The sequence below is a fragment of the Linepithema humile genome, unplaced genomic scaffold, assembly GCF_040581485.1.
Source record: "Linepithema humile isolate Giens D197 unplaced genomic scaffold, Lhum_UNIL_v1.0 unplaced_1, whole genome shotgun sequence".
NCBI lineage: Eukaryota > Metazoa > Arthropoda > Insecta > Hymenoptera > Formicidae > Linepithema > Linepithema humile.
The window spans coordinates 404,816-421,845 of record NW_027124985.1 but is presented as its reverse complement, the minus strand read 5'-3'; the positions used below and the strand labels follow the sequence as shown (position 1 = coordinate 421,845).

The 17,030-nt window shown below is 35.2% G+C and overlaps 1 pseudogene; it reads right to left on the bottom strand.

Annotated features, from left to right (window-relative positions):
* Positions 1-13,480: 13,480 nt before the first annotated feature.
* Positions 13,481-15,076, bottom strand: LOC105669531 (uncharacterized; annotated as a pseudogene).
* Positions 15,077-17,030: the final 1,954 nt, after the last annotated feature.

The window sequence follows — 17,030 nt, the reverse complement described above, 5'->3', positions numbered from 1 at the left end:
AAGCAAATATACAGGGTGATTCAAAATAATGATGTCCTTGCAATGCCATATTCTTGAGCGAATTCTGAGACGATTTTTCCTTTTACAAAATTTTGTCCGAAGCTTAGTTTTCGAGTTATAATTGAAAATAGTTTGCTACTTACGAGTCCGATACAACGGACAGGCAGGGACGGCCAATGTGTCATGAGACGATAGTAATAACTTGACAGTCTCATTATACATTGCGCGTCCCTGCCTGTCCGTTGTACCGAACTCATAAGTTGCTACCTATTTTCAATTATAACTCGAAAACTAAGCTTCGGACAAAATTTTGTAAAAGGAAAAATCGTCTCAGAATTTGCTCCAGAATATGGCATTGCAAGGACATCAAGTTATTTTAAATCACCCTGTATAACGGTCGCGAAAGTGTTAATTTATATGTTTGTATAATTAGTGTAATAATATATTTGTGTAATTATACATGAAGGATAATATGTTGGATATATCTTTGCGGATTTGAAAAGTCTTTCTTTATCTAGTCTTATATTTGGAATAAATTAAACTTGTTTTTTAAATTGTAGATAAAAATCAATACTTATTGAAATATTTTATTTTTTACATTTTTAGTTATATTTTATATAATTTGAACTTATAATTATATTAATAAACTTTCACTACAACATAATGAATAAAAGTTTCTCTATCTATGTATCTATATACGTTAAGAGGATGCTGAATTTACACTTTCTTACCGATCGAGTTTCAATTTTGTAATTAACACGGCATTTTTTATTGCTTCAATAGAATTACAAATCCTCTCATGTGGTTAAAGTACATACTCTAATACATCGGCAAGCACAAGTTTTAAAACGAAAAAAAGAAAAAAAATTTGGAAATTTTACCGACAAGCTGTCGATGCTTATAAATATTTACTTTTTATAAAAATTATACAGTTTGTACATGCAAAACAAGGGAGGTCTATATAGTTGGCCCCCCCCCCCCCCCCCTAACGCAAATCGTAAAAACATTTATATATTTGGATTGTACATTGTTTGTACATGAATGTACTATGATTTTTATTGTTTGTACATTTTTCGTTAATTTAAAAAAAAATTACAAAGTTTTCGTAACTGTGCCAATGATAGTTAGCCGCCCCTATGTCGCAATTACGTCACGTAAACTATAACTTATGAATTTATCGTGCTTAATCGTTTGTACGTCGTTTGTACATTATTAATAATCGGTTAAATTTATAATTCCAACATTTGTTTTTGTTTAAAACGCAAGATAAATAATTTTTATTTGAATATGGCGGGTACGGAGTACGGAGCGGGTGCGCATGCGTGTGCGTGCGTATGCGCGCCTGTGCGTGTATGTGCGTGCGTGTGTGTGCTGCATGTATTGTGTAGGTGTGTATGCGAGTGAGTGGTGGGTGTGTACGCGCGTGTGTATACACAACACACAGCATATACCCACACATACGCACACACCCACTCACACACACAGCATCACATTAGACGGCATTATATCACGGCTATGTCATCACAGCATAGCAAAAGTTAAAAGTTAAAGACTTTTAAAATATCTCTAGACAAAAAACTATTAATTTTTAAGCTTTGTTTCCATTGAGACTTTCGATCAGCATCAATAAATGAACTGCAATTTCGGCGAATTTAACCACTTTTCATAATGTTTGTGCGGGGTCCTTTTATAGAAATCTTTTAATTATGATTAAAAATTATTTGAATCAATTTTGAAAAGATAGATTTCTTCACAATGTTTTTAGTTCGTGCTTTACAAAACAAATAATTATCGCTAGCCAATCAAAATCTTTGTCGTTGTGACAAATGTAGACATCTCTCGTCAATGCTGCTCTATGTTTTTTTTACAATGTTTTGTTCATCTCCACTCTTTTAAGGTTCACAGTAGTCATATATGTAGTCATCTATGGCTTAGTTTACACCGATTGTTTAGTACGCGTACCAAATACTAAATCTGCTTCTCCGATAGGTATAAATCGTTTAGTGTAAAATCTACACCAATCAAAGAAGTTGATTTAGTACTTGGTACACGTACTAAACAATCGGTAAATATTCGCACATGATCCCCTTTTAATAAAATTAAGAATAAATTACATTGTCTTGTTGGCATTTGATTCTATTGATGTAAAATATTGTGATTTATCCATAACCGCTGTGGATAATATTTGTATTATAGAATCGAATGGACAAGTATTTCTTGCAAAATAGGGTTGTTTATCAATTAAAATCGGTTGATTGACGTTATAACCATTTTTTAAAAGCATTAATTTTTTAACATCTTTAATACGATTGTTACGATGACGAATATCTGGTTCAGATTTGTAATAATAACTACATCTTTTCTTTACATTTTCTTTCTCTTCACTTAATTTTTGATCACTGATTTGATTATTAATATTGTTGCGAGTCTTTCCGATCGCAACCGTAAGTTCGAGATCCGCTTGGGGAACAGGACGCACTGCTTAGAGGTGTGGAATAACTGGACGCAAACCTTGTCTCGAACAATTTATTTAATCACTCACAAACCGCCAGGACGGTGTTAGATTTCCGTGAGCCGTGTACGGACACGGGGAAACGAGTCGGTGTATTCGCGTATCGTAGACTGAATCCGTCGCTGCTTGCGCGCGACTGTATTTATACGAATCGGCAATCAAGAGTTTTGTAATATTATTGATATGTTATTGTTGATATTTCTCGGATTGCTGATTCGTGTCACCTTGAATCCGAGGTTGTTTCTCTGCAGCCTCATCGTTATTCTTTATTTGCTAAATAATTCTTTCTTAGTATTTTTATTTTGGTATTTAACTTAATTAACCTTATAGCGACACGTTGTGTTACGACACACAACATCCCTCCCTCGCGAATGGAAGGAAACGTAGGTACGGAGTTTCCGTGCGGAGTAGGCAGTGCGAGTGTATAGTTTTACAGTTAATTCTTGTCCTACCGTCTACCTATTATTCCGCAGTAGTCTTTCTTTTTCGTAATAATAGTATTGCTCCTATGCCTAGTGCTAATACAATAATCACGATGGCAAGCGAACTTGTGACCACAGGATACAAAGTCAAGGGTTGAATAATTTTTCCCTCTGTTAACTCGTCGTCTACTTCTCTTATTTTTTCTCCCAAATCTATTAATTCCTTTGAATTTTGTATCATCTTTTTCAATTTTAACGGTTTGATTTCCATGCTCGTTTCACCATTAGTTATACCTTCTATTTTTCCCGTTAGATTAAAACGTGGTATATATGCCTGAATGTTCGGGCCTTCTATTATTGTTCCTGTGTTCAGGGTCATGTCCTTCGCAATTATTTTACAATTATTTAATAGAGTTATTCTACCTGTTCGTGTGATTTTGGTCTGTATTTCCTTATGGTTTAAACAAGTAATCATTACGTCTTGTTCGCTGTTAGTCGAATATAACCAAGAATTTTCCTTCGTTAATGCTATCCAAATAGTTTGGTTAAAACTTACATACTTATTTCCGCAAATTGCCCTTTTTGTCAAACCTACATACAATTGTACTTCACATAACGCTCGAGGGTTAATATTATATATCGGACTATCCGATTTACATATATATTTCTTGTCTATCTCAATACATTTTTCTAAGTTTTCTTCGCTTATCGCTAGATATACGGATAATTCTAAATTTACAGCAAACAATTGTTGGTTAATCTCGGTAAATACAAATATCCCGCGTTGGTCAGGGACAGGTAAAGGTATGGCTTTTATTAACCTGTATTTTGGATATGTTACAAGTGGCAATTTCAACGTTACAAATATAGTCTCATTCTTAACATACGAGTTTACACTTGTAATTTTTTCAAACGTTGACCAATCACTTACATCTAGCTTGAGAGGAAAATACGTTCCGCGTGGTAAATACGGCGCAGCAGCCCGCATTTCGGCGAAAATTCGTTCGACGGGTAATAGACTCGGATTCAACATTCCATGCGACGCCTGCGTTAAGAAATCATACACATTTTGAATATCTCTGTCGGAATCTGCTAGCATTCTGTCGAGTAATGCACAGTACTCGTTGATTTCCTCACGTTTGATGATTAATAAAGTACCATTAAAAATGCGTGCGTCTAAGTCGTACAACAATTCGTTATTTTCGTCGATCGTCTTTTCCAAATCGCTTATGTGCGCTATTGTAGAGTTTAATATTTTTAATTGATGCCTCGTGACATGATTAAAAGTACTCTCGCTATTTTGCAACAGTGTTAATTGCTCGTTGATGCGTTTCTCATCTCCGGCATCCATAGTGCCGAATAAATATTTCGCTACCTTTCCTATCCCGTCAATTAGACCGCGTTTCTTCTCGTTCGGATTTCCGTAAACTCTTTTTAGTTTCTTCAATAATGCTGTTATTCTAACTTCGTCTTTTCTAATTAATCGTAGTAAATTCGCGAACTGACTCTTTTCTGCTCGTGTAGAGTGTATCGTGTTCTTTGCGCTTTCCGCTAATTCTAGCCATTCTTGTACACGAATATGTCGTTTTCCTAATGCCGAAATATCTACAGTTATCACGAACTTCCAATATGATTCGATGACGTTAATCTCACCTACTTCTTCAAAGTATATTCCTGGTTCGTGTGAGAATCTTTCTATCTCCACGGCTAAATTCGTCTCGGTTTTCGTTGCTGACATCAGAGTTCCAAGAAATATAATGCACCTACAGAATAAACTTTTCTTTAACTGTTTGTCGTCATAACTTATTCTACTGCTTAATATATTCCGTCATATTTTTATTCCTCCTTTTTTTTTAGTTTTCTACAAATAATTTTAGACGATTCGCATGCACCGTCATCTCTTTCCTCCCCTTTTTAATAGTGTAGTTTACTTCCGAATTCCTTTTTACTATTACGTATGGCCCGCACCATAACGTTTCTAATTTCTTTGAACGTCCTCGTCGTAACGTTTCATCATATAATAACACTTTATCACCTTCCTGGAAGATGACTTGATTAGCCCGTTTATCGTAATACCGTTTAGCTTTTACTTTCTCTTCGTGCGCATTGCTCTTGGCAATCTTATGGGCTGTTCGTAATTTTTCCCTTAACTCGGACACGTAGTTGTCGTAAGTATATGTAAGCCTAGGTGGTTGTGCTAATGCTGTAGGCAGAGTTGCGCGATGTCCAAAAATTAACTCAAACGGTGTATATCCTGTCACCGTGTGGGGAGTGGTGTTATACGCGAACATAGCGTACGGCAACCACTCATCCCAGTCCGTTTGATCTTCATTTACGTAGTGTCGCAAATATTCAGCTAAAGTTCGATGCGATCGCTCCAGCGCACCGTTACTTTGTGGATGATAAGCGCTGGTCCTGATTTTGTTAATTTTTAACAATTTACAAGTGTCCTTAAGTACACTGCTCATAAAATTGGTCCCTTGGTCTGTTAGAACTTTTTCAGGTATCCCGTATTCTAGCACGATCCCTGTAACGAACTCTTTCGCTACGACTTCGGCACCTTGATTTGCTATAGGTATCGCCTTACTATATTTGGTAAGATGATCCTGGAATGTTAATACATATTTATTTCCATTGTCTGTAACGGTTAGCGGTCCGACAATGTCCAAAGCACATTTTTCGAACGGTTGGCTAGGCGTATCCGTAATCACCATCGGCGCTTTGTTGTGTTTACTTAGTTTATTCTTTTGGCACTGTTTGCATTTAGATATGTGGTCTTCTACATCTCGTGTAAGGCCTCTCCAATTATGTGTTAATCGAATGCGATTTATCGTTCGCTGTAGACCCTGATGCCCCCCTATCGGCGCATCATGATATTCATACATTATCTGTCTTTTTTCTTCTTCTGTATACTTCTTGATTTCGTTTTTGTCATCCTCTTCGCTTCCACTTCCTTCTTTTGCTTCGTCATCATCATTCTTTCTGTCTTTGTTTATCGCGGATACTGTCTGCGCGACATTGCGACTCAGCGCATCGGCATTAACATTGCTTTTTCCCGCCTTGTACACGATTTCATAAGTGTACTCCTCCAGTTTCAACCTCCATCTTATCAATCGCGAACCCGGATCGTTTACATTGAATAACCATGTTAACGGTTGATGATCCGTGACTATTGTAAACTTAATTCCGTATACGTACGGTCTAAAATGCTTTACCGCCCACACTATAGCTAGCAACTCCTTTTCCGTAGTACTGTAATTTTGCTCAGCTCGATTGAGTGTTCGACTTGCGTAGGCTATTGGACGATCCTGTCCTATTTCCCCCTGAGAAAGTATAGCTCCTACAGCAAAGTCTGAAGCATCTGTTGTAACTATGAATTCCTTGCTGAAATCCGGATACTGAAGTACCGGTGCTGTAACTAGTTTTTCTTTTAATACATCGAAAGCATGTTGCTGTTCCGCGGTCCACTCGAATTTCACGTCCTTTTTCATCGATTTAGTGAGTGGTTTAGCGATTCCGGAGAAATTCTCGATGAACCTCCGATAATATCCAGCTAATCCGATAAACGCTTGGATATCTTTTGTTTTGTTCGGCGTAGGGAAGTCTTGTACAGCCTTGATTTTTCCCGCATCAGGCATTATTCCATTCTCAGTAATAATGTGCCCCAGATACGTCACTTCTTTTCTCAGAAATCCCACCGCTGCCACCAAATTTATGTTGCGAGTCTTTCCGATCGCAACCGTAAGTTCGAGATCCGCTTGGGGAACAGGACGCACTGCTTAGAGGTGTGGAATAACTGGACGCAAACCTTGTCTCGAACAATTTATTTAATCACTCACAAACCGCCAGGACGGTGTTAGATTTCCGTGAGCCGTGTACGGACACGGGGAAACGAGTCGGTGTATTCGCGTATCGTAGACTGAATCCGTCGCTGCTTGCGCGCGACTGTATTTATACGAATCGGCAATCAAGAGTTTTGTAATATTATTGATATGTTATTGTTGATATTTCTCGGATTGCTGATTCGTGTCACCTTGAATCCGAGGTTGTTTCTCTGCAGCCTCATCGTTATTCTTTATTTGCTAAATAATTCTTTCTTAGTATTTTTATTTTGGTATTTAACTTAATTAACCTTATAGCGACACGTTGTGTTACGACACACAACAATATTATTATATACAATTTCTTCAATGTTAGGAGATTTTAAGAAATTTCGACAGTTTTTCTGATTTTCTATACTCGATAATATTGATGCTGATCGAAAGTCTCAATAGGAACAAAGCTTAAAAATTAATAGTTTTTTGTCTAGAGATATTTTAAAAGTCTTTAACTTTTAACTTTTGCTATGCTGTGATGACATAGCCGTGATATAATGCCGTCTAATGTGATGCTGTGTGTGTGAGTGGGTGTGTGCGTATGTGTGGGTATATGCTGTGTGTTGTGTATACACACGCGCGTACACACCCACCACTCACTCGCATACACACCTACACAATACATGCAGCACACACACGCACGCACATACACGCACAGGCGCGCATACGCACGCACACGCATGCGCACCCGCTCCGTACTCCGTACCCGCCATATTCAAATAAAAATTATTTATCTTGCGTTTTAAACAAAAACAAATGTTGGAATTATAAATTTAACCGATTATTAATAATGTACAAACGACGTACAAACGATTAAGCACGATAAATTCATAAGTTATAGTTTACGTGATGTAATTGCGACATAGGGGGGGCTAACTATCATTGGCACAGTTACGAAAACTTTGTAATTTTTTTTTAAATTAACGAAAAATGTACAAACGATAAAAATCATAGTACATTCATGTACAAACAATGTACAATCCAAATATATAAATGTTTTTACGATTTGCGTTAGAGGGGGCGCCAACTATATAGACCTAAACAAGTGTGCTGGCCGAAAAAGAGTATATCAAAGATTAACAAAAAACCTTTCAAATTGAGTTCAAAAATGTAATTTTAAAATGCGTCGCGAATTACAATTATGCAAAGGATGCAAGCAATATAGACGATAATAAGGTTAAAAAGAGCAGCAGATCAGTTCCCGGATTTTGGCATAGAAGCGCTATACAGTTCTTAGTGCTATCTGTTATATACATCAGAATCTTTAAGGTTAGTTATGTGTGTGTTAGTTATGTGTGTATTAGTCGTGTGTGTGTGTTATGTGCTAGGAAACCCGGCTGAAGAAAATGGGTTGAAAGCACTCTGAAGGATAAAAAAAGTGTATGTATTATACATAAATTTTGCAACATTTTTGCAAACATTTACATTATTTAGTTACATACATTCATATTCTACTTTCTGTAAAATACTTTTATTTATCTGCTTCATGTGTATATATTATGTATATTATATGCTCCATATTATATATATTCACATCAAAGTATCTATGTAAAAAGTTAATATCATTTTATATATTGTATATATTTTTATAATAAATGTATATGTCATATAACTTATTTATAAAGCATGAAACATAAAAGTATTTTTAGTTTCTTGTATGTATCATTTGTAAAAAAATCTTCATAAAAAAAACATTAATTTTTTGACTTGCAATAATCTGTTTCAATATATACTTTTTTTAAATACTTACAATTAGCCTTATTTTATGCGTTTACCTTGGTATCTAAAATACGCATCAAAATATAAAATTAATTTCTAATTCAGTAAAAAAAAAACATTGTAGTCTTACACCATAGAAGAATGGTAAAATATCATGTATATGCAATAACAAATAAATCACTTTTCCACTGACATTATGCACAACTTTGCAAACAAAAATTATTCTCTGATTTTTGAATGTGTAGTGCAGTTTAAAACACACAGTCGAAATATGTCTATATTTTTAAAATAATAGTTCTGATTTTTCATAAATCACAATGGTTTTATAAAATGTTCAATTTTAACAGTTTTTATTGGACTGTACTTTAGACAATATTATATTTTGCCATTTCTCTGTGTTGTAAGACAAGAATGTTTTTTTTCTACTGTAATAGAAATACATTTTTGATTTTGATACGTATTTTAAATACCAAGTTAATCACGTAAAATAAGGCTAATTGTAAGTATTTAAAAAAAGCATATATTGAAACAGATTATTGCAAGTCGCAAAATTAATGTTGTTTCTTTTATCAAGATTTTTTTACAAATGATAGGCACAAGAAATTAAAAATATCTTTATATTTCATGCTTTAGAAATAAAAAATATGGCATATATTATATCCATTTATTGTAAAAAGAGTATACAAAATAATGTCATTTTAAAAAGATATTTTGATATAAATATAGATAATATAGTACATAATATACATTATATATATAAAGCATATGACGTAATAAAAATATCTTACAATAAAGAATAAGACAAGCCAGAGGCGGTTTTCTCGTGGACTGGCAATATAGAATAAGACAAGCCAGAGACGGTTTTCTCGTGGACTGGCAATATAGAATAAGACAAGCCAGAGGCGGTTTTCTCGTAGACTGGCAATATAGAATATGACAAGCCAGAGGCGGTTTTCCTGTGGGCTGGCAATATAGAATATGACAAGCCAGAGGCGGTTTTCCCGTGGACTGGCAATATAGAATATGACAAGCCAGAGGCGGTTTTCTCGTGGATTGGCAATTTAGAATTACAAAAGCCAGAGACGATCTAACGTCAGCTGACAGTTTAGAAAAAAGGGAACTAAAGACGATTTATTCGTGAACTGGCAGATTTTAAGAAACATTGTCAGAGGCAATCTAACGTCAGCTAACAATTTTTAATAAATATTGTCAGAGGCAATCTAACGTCAGCTGACAGTTTAGAAAAAAGAAAGCAAAAGACGATTTATTCGTGAATTGGCAGATTTTGAGAAATATTGTCAGAGGCGATCTAACGTCAGCTGACAGTTTAGAAAAAAGAGAGCTAAAGACGATTTATTCGTGAACTGGCAGATTTTGAGAAGTATTGTCAAAGGCGATCTAACGTCAGCTAACAATTTTTAATAAATATTGTCAGAGGCGATCTAACGTCAGCTGACAGTTTAGAAAAAAAGAGAGCTAAAGACGATTTATTCGTAAACTGGCAGATTTTAAGAAATACGTATTTCTTTTAGTTAGTAATTTGTGTAGTCTGTTTATGTTTTATCGGATAATTTATAAGGTCATTTAACCTTTTTTCTCGCAATTGAAATTCTATTGTATGGCTGTATGATGTACATACGAGACGAAATAATGTGTCTAATAGATATAAATTAGATATGATAAAATATTTGATTTGAAAAATTTATGTATAATATTATATATCTAATTGGAAAAATATGTTATATGTTTTCTCTATTTTTATTTTTACGTAATTAATACAAAATAAATAAATAAGTTAATTAATTATTTAATACATACATATACATATTGAATATAGTTATCTTTATTTTATATTTTATGTAACTAAAATTATATATACTCTCATTATTTCAGTCATTATCACATAAAATACAAAATAAAGATAACTATTTATTCAATATATGTGTATATATATATATATATATATATATATATATATATATACAGGGTGAGGCAAAAGTATGGAAACCCCCGAATAAGTTTTGAGGAAGGCATTTTACGAAAAAATGTTAAATACAAAAGTTTTAGGAAATTTCTCTGGCTTTTCAATGGTGACCTTGGATTTGACCTTGACCGTGACCTTGAAGGTCATATGAAGGTCAAGTCCATTTTTTTAAATAGGAACCCCCATTTTTCATCGTAGATTCAGAAAGAGCGGAAAATTTTACATCGGAATATGACCTTGATCGTGACCTTGAAGGTCATATGAAGGTCAAGTCCATTTTTTTAAATAGGAACCCCCATTTTTCATCGTAGATTCAGAAAGAGCGGAAAATTTTACATTGGAATATGACCTTGACCATGACCTTGAAGGTCATATCGAGGTCACGGCCATTTTTTCAAAAAACGAGAACGTCTATTTTTATCGTACATTTGGAAAATTTTAAGGTAAATGTCACGTTAAGCTCCCCCCCCCCTCCACAAACAAGAGGGAGATATGTTTTCCTATGTATTTTGACATGCTGATTTCAAATCCGGAGCAATTTTTTGGCACTGTTCAGTAGGTTCCGAGAAAAACGTAAAAAATACCAAAAAAATTCCTAGAAGGCCCTTGTATTACATGTCAATTTAGTATGCCAAGGGGCCTTCTAGGAATTGGGACAAGTGGTTATCTATTGGTACTTTGGTCATTGGCGAAGTGCGAAGAAGTTCTAAAATTTATTTTCACGATAATTGCATAGTCCTCCGAAAAGCAGAGTAACAGTTCTTGTCAGGGTACCATAGTTAGTGAAGAATACGACACAGTAATTTTTGTAAGGTCCCTTTTGGGTTAATAAAAGATCACTTCAGTGTGACATTTTCTGTTTCCTTACTACTGTCTCTGGTAGTTTACTTCCAAATGGCTTCTCTAACAGAGCAAGAAAGAATTTCTCTTTTAATGATGAGAGGTTGGGGGGACAGGCAGAGATCGTACAATGAAGTTGTGGATTTATTTAATGCGACGTTCCGCGTTGGCAAAGCAGGTATTTCTAAGGGAACTGTTTCTAAAACTATTCGGCGATTTGAAGAAACTGGAAGTAATAAAAGTCGTCCAAAACCTGGACGGCCGAAATCCGAAACAAACGAAGAACATCAATTTGAAGTAGCCCTATCATTCGTTGAAAATCGTAGATTATCTACTAGAAATGGAGCTCGACAGCTTGGAATGAGCCAACGTTCAGTTCTTAGGAATTTAAAACACGTAAAATTTCATCCTCACAAAATTCATCTTCACCAAGAGTTAAATGAAGATGATTTTGACCGTCGAGTGCAATTTTGTGAAATTATGATGGATAGAATTTATCAGGATTCTAATTTTCTGCACCTTATCGCTTTTACAGATGAATCCACATTTCAACTTAATGGGGAAATTAATCGTCATAATTTCAGGTATTGGAGCGATGAAAATCCTCATTGGCTACTTGAAGCTCATACACAAACACCACAAAAGTTGAATGTATGGACAGGCTTAATTAGAGATCGAATAATTGGGCCTTTTTTCATACAAAGCAATTTAAATGGAGAAAAATATCTGGATTTGCTCATAAACGACATCGTTCCAGCTATACAAGAAATAACTGGCGATGATTTTAATGAGGTTTGGTTCCAACAAGACGGTGCACCACCGCATTATCGAAATATTGTAAGAGATTACTTGAATGTTACATTCCCGAATCTCTCGGTGGATAGGTCGGAGAGGAACAATCGAATGGCCAGCAAAGTCCCCTGACCTGGCTCCACCTGACTTTTTTCTTTGGGGTTACATAAAAAGTAAAGTTTACATAACCCAACCTCGTGATTTAGCAGAATTGAGACAGCAAATCGTAGATGTTTGCACACAAATACCGCCTGAAATGGTGTTCAGTGCTATTAAGAATTTTTATATTTGACTAGGGCGCTGTCAAATAGTCGATGGAAGACACTTTGAACACTTGCCTTAAGAGTGTCCTTAAAGGCATCGATCACGCCACGGTGGTGGGTTTGAAAGCTTCAGACCGGAAACGATCGCATTTTCACACACACACACACACACACACACACACACACACACACACACACACACACACACACACGCTGGACAAGAGTTCACCTTCACGCGGTGTCCGGTGATAACAGGCATTCCTGGTTAACGAACTCACTTACATACAATTTTTTTGGTATTTTTTACGTTTTTCTCGAAACCTACTAAACAGTGCCAAAAAATTGCTCCGGATTTGAAATCAGCATGTCAAAATACATAGGAAAACATATCTTCCTCTCGTTTGTGGAGGGGGGGGGAGCTTAATGTGACATTTATCTTAAAACTTTCCAAATGTACGATAAAAATAGACGTTCTCGTTTTTTGAAAAAATGGCCGTGACCTCGATATGACCTTCAAGGTCATGGTCAAGGTCATATTCCGATGTAAAATTTTCCGCTCTTTCTGAATCTACGATGAAAAATGGGGGTTCCTATTTTAAAAAATGGACTTGACCTTCATATGACCTTCAAGGTCACGGTCAAGGTCATATTCCGATGTAAAATTTTCCGCTCTTTCTGAATCTACGATGAAAAATGGGGGTTCCTATTTAAAAAAATGGACTTGACCTTCATATGACCTTCAAGGTCACGGTCAAGGTCAAATCCAAGGTCATCATTGAAAAGCCAGAGAAATTTCCTAAAACTTTTGTATTTAACATTTTTTCGTAAAATGCCTTCCTCAAAACTTATTCGGGGGTTTCCATACTTTTGCCTCACCCTGTATATATATGTATTTAACAACAAAACTTCCCACAATCTTTTTCTTACATTACATATGGTTCCTAAAATGGTTTATAAAATGTTAATAATATATTTTAAGAGTTTTGTTTAAAAGAAAAGTCGATATTATTTTATTATAATCTTTTGATGTATGTACTTATGTAGCTAATCTGTTCATTCAAAGAAAGCTTCTGTTCATTACAAAAGAATTTTTTTAGTTTACAATAAAACTAATTGTCGATTTGTTCATGCATTAAATGTATAAAATGAAAGAGAAAATACATTTTTTAATAAAAAAGAAATACATTTTTTAATAAAAAAGAAATACATTTTTTAATTTATTTTTAATTTTATAATCCTATTTCATAATCCTTCTTTCTCTACGGTGCAACGTGTGCCACAAGAGCTGCCAAATAGTTTCGACGAATAAGTCCTCTTTCGTCATTTCGTAGTCGATCAGGAATTATACCATCATTCACATCATTGTTACCAACATCACATTCCATACCGTCGTGTATAAAATCATCCACATCATCACCACAACCTTCTAAGCAAATATTGTGGAGTACACAACATGCCAAGATGACATAAGGTATTAGATAAGCACAACTCATATGTAAATATTTAAGGCGTCGGAATCTTTCTTTAAGAAGGGCAAATGCCCTTTCAATAATTTGCCTCATTTTTGACAAGTGTTCATTGAAATTCTTTTGTACCTGTAAAAACAAAAAATTCAGTTAGGCCGATATTATATTTCTTTATATTTTATTATATTTATTATATTTTATTTATATTTATTATATATATTATATGTATTTATTATATTATATTTATTGTATTTTTTTATTATATTTATTTATTTGTGCAATTTTATAATCTTATTAACTTAGTTTACACCGATACATTAATTGCATATTAAGTACTATATACTGATCAATTACAGACATTCCTCTAAGGAAGAGAATAGCTGTGATTGATCAGTATAGAACTTGGTACGTATTAAAGTATTAAAGTATCGGTGTAAACTAAAGTAATGACTAATAATTTAGTAAATTTGTACAAATTCAAATTTTACTACAAACTACAAATAATAATACCTCGGTCAAATTGCCTCTATTCATATATGGAGCTAAACACCATGATAATACCGGATAAGCTTTATCGCCTATTATATACTCATTTTCCGGAAAAAAGGCATTTTTATCTGCTGTTGAATGTTTTCCTCTTTGTAAAAGCTTTACAAAAATTGTATTTAAACTTATGCTACTTACTTACCTAAATGAATCAGGAGTTGCGAGCAGCCAGAGGACTGCGAGTAACTGGGTCTGTACACTTAAAGTGCATCTTCCACTTTCTGCAGTTCTTATTAAATCGGGCGTTAATATTCTTTCTAAGTTTTTGAATGTTGTCCTCATTCGAAAATGTTCTCTAAACTGCCTTGTCGAATAATTAGGTACTATTGTGGTGATGTACCCTCTAATTCTCATGGCTCTTCTTAAGTTGTTTCGAGTACGGACTCGTGCTTCCAGCACATTTACTCCCTGAGTCAAACGGTCACATTCGTCATCACTACTTTCTTCGTGGTGAAGTCTTTCGATAACTGACCTTAATAAATTTTGTCCAGCTACTACACCGATTGCAATAATAGCACTTTGTCGCCGGTTGTTATTCTCCATTTAAAATGGCAAAGATATTCACTAGGAAAAATAAAACTGCTTAGCTTTAAAAATTATATACAAATCGCGATATATGAACCTACATACATTTATAAATTTGCATTTGTCGTATAATGTAGCGACTGATATGAGTACATATTTTGTAATTATATAATATTTACAAGTGCGTGCGCCAAAAAATTCCTGAGATTCCTAGATTGAAATTAAAAAGATTGATCGTGGGACAAGGAGATCGAAACGCGAAGACAATTAGATTTTAGTGTCACTATAGATTGTCCGGATGACACGATCGAAATCAAAATATCCATCAACGCACAACCAACCGTTCGGAAACACTCTACACCCGAAGGCACACGATATCCCCACTACTTCTCCACTGAAAATTATCACACTACACAGAGTGTGAGGTTTCCGAACGTAGCCCTAATGAAGTAAGTCGTAGGGTCGTATTTATGGCAGGCGCGGGATGACGCAAATTTTTATTTTTTTCCGAATTGAGAAAATCCAAACCGGGTTTGAACCTGGATCGCTGGGTTTCTAGTCCTGGTCCTAGTCCGCATGGCTACCTATAGATCTAATGAAGTAAGTCTGTATGCCCGCTGCATCGTTACGGCTACGGACCGTCCATCGTCCGTAGCCCACCAAGGGCGCATCGCGCGCCGATAAATTTCCTATCAAAAACAGCGGCGGTCAACCGCCGAAAATCCCCCACACCCGACCGTTCCGAAATTCCGTATTGTGGGGGACTCGCCGCCGAAACCGCCGATGCTTGCCGATTCGAAATCATTCGGCCGCCAGCCGGGTATAAAAGAGGTCCGGCTGAACGTCTTCTCACCAGACTCCGTTCGCTGATCGACAGCGAACAACCCTGCTACGAGCGTCCTCGTAGTCCCGACCGAGCATACTCGGACTCTATACCTGTGCCAGCACACGAGTATCCTCGTGTACCGCCGAGCGTCCTCAGTATTCTTTGATTCCAGGATACGAATATATTCGTATACCCGCCAAGCGTACTTGGTTCCTCTAGGCCACCGAACTCTGTATTGCGGGCATTTCCGCATACCTAGCCAGGTCGCTATTCTAAATTCCGTCTTCGTACGAGCATCCTCGTACTCCCGCCGAACGTAACCGGCAACCTAAGTCCGCATACCGCGTTTATTCGCCGGGATTTCATAATTGTAATCCGTCCGGCAAGCAACACCGCGTCGACCAATCCGCGCCGCCGAATAGTCCGCATCGATCTACGATCGAACAGACTCGCGATACTACGAACGCACTCACCGACAAGCGCTCCGTCTTGTACCAACCGTTGCGACACGATCGCCCGCGCTTGCGCTCTCGCCGACCGCACCAGGACGCCTCACGTCATACTAAATTAAAAAAAAGTTTTCCTCATAAAAAAACCTTTCCAAAAAATTGTTTTTTTTAAAAAAAGTTTTCCTCATAAAAAACCTTTTCAAAGAACTGTACTTTCAAAAATATATTATATTAAAAAAAAGTTTTTCTCACAAAAAACCTTTCCAAAAAAAATTGTATATATCATAAAAAACTTTCCAAAAAGATTGTATTTCCAAAAATATATTATAAAAAAATCTTTTTAAAAAAATTATATACATTTATTATAAAAAACCTTTCCAAAAAAATTGTACTTTTAAAAAAAGTTGTATATATTAAATAAAAATTTGCTACATATTCTGTCTATAAAAGAGGTGATATCAGAAAATGACGCCAAGTTTAAATAAAGAACCTTTCAAAAAAAGTTGCATGTATATCTAAATATTTATTTAAAAATGATATTTATGTTTATATCTAGTTAATTCTTCTTAAGTATACTTTTTAAAATAATTGCATCTGTATTTAGTTATTTTTTTTATATCTGTATCTAGTTAAATAAAAAAATTTTTCAAATTTAATCAAAATAAAAAAATATTACAAAATTTCGCAAAAAACTTGGCGCTGCTATAAAATAGCCTTCATTGCTCTATAATATTTTAAGATGTATAATAATATTTTAAGACTATTTTATAGCAGCACCAAGTTTTTTGCGAAATTTTGTAATATTTTTTTA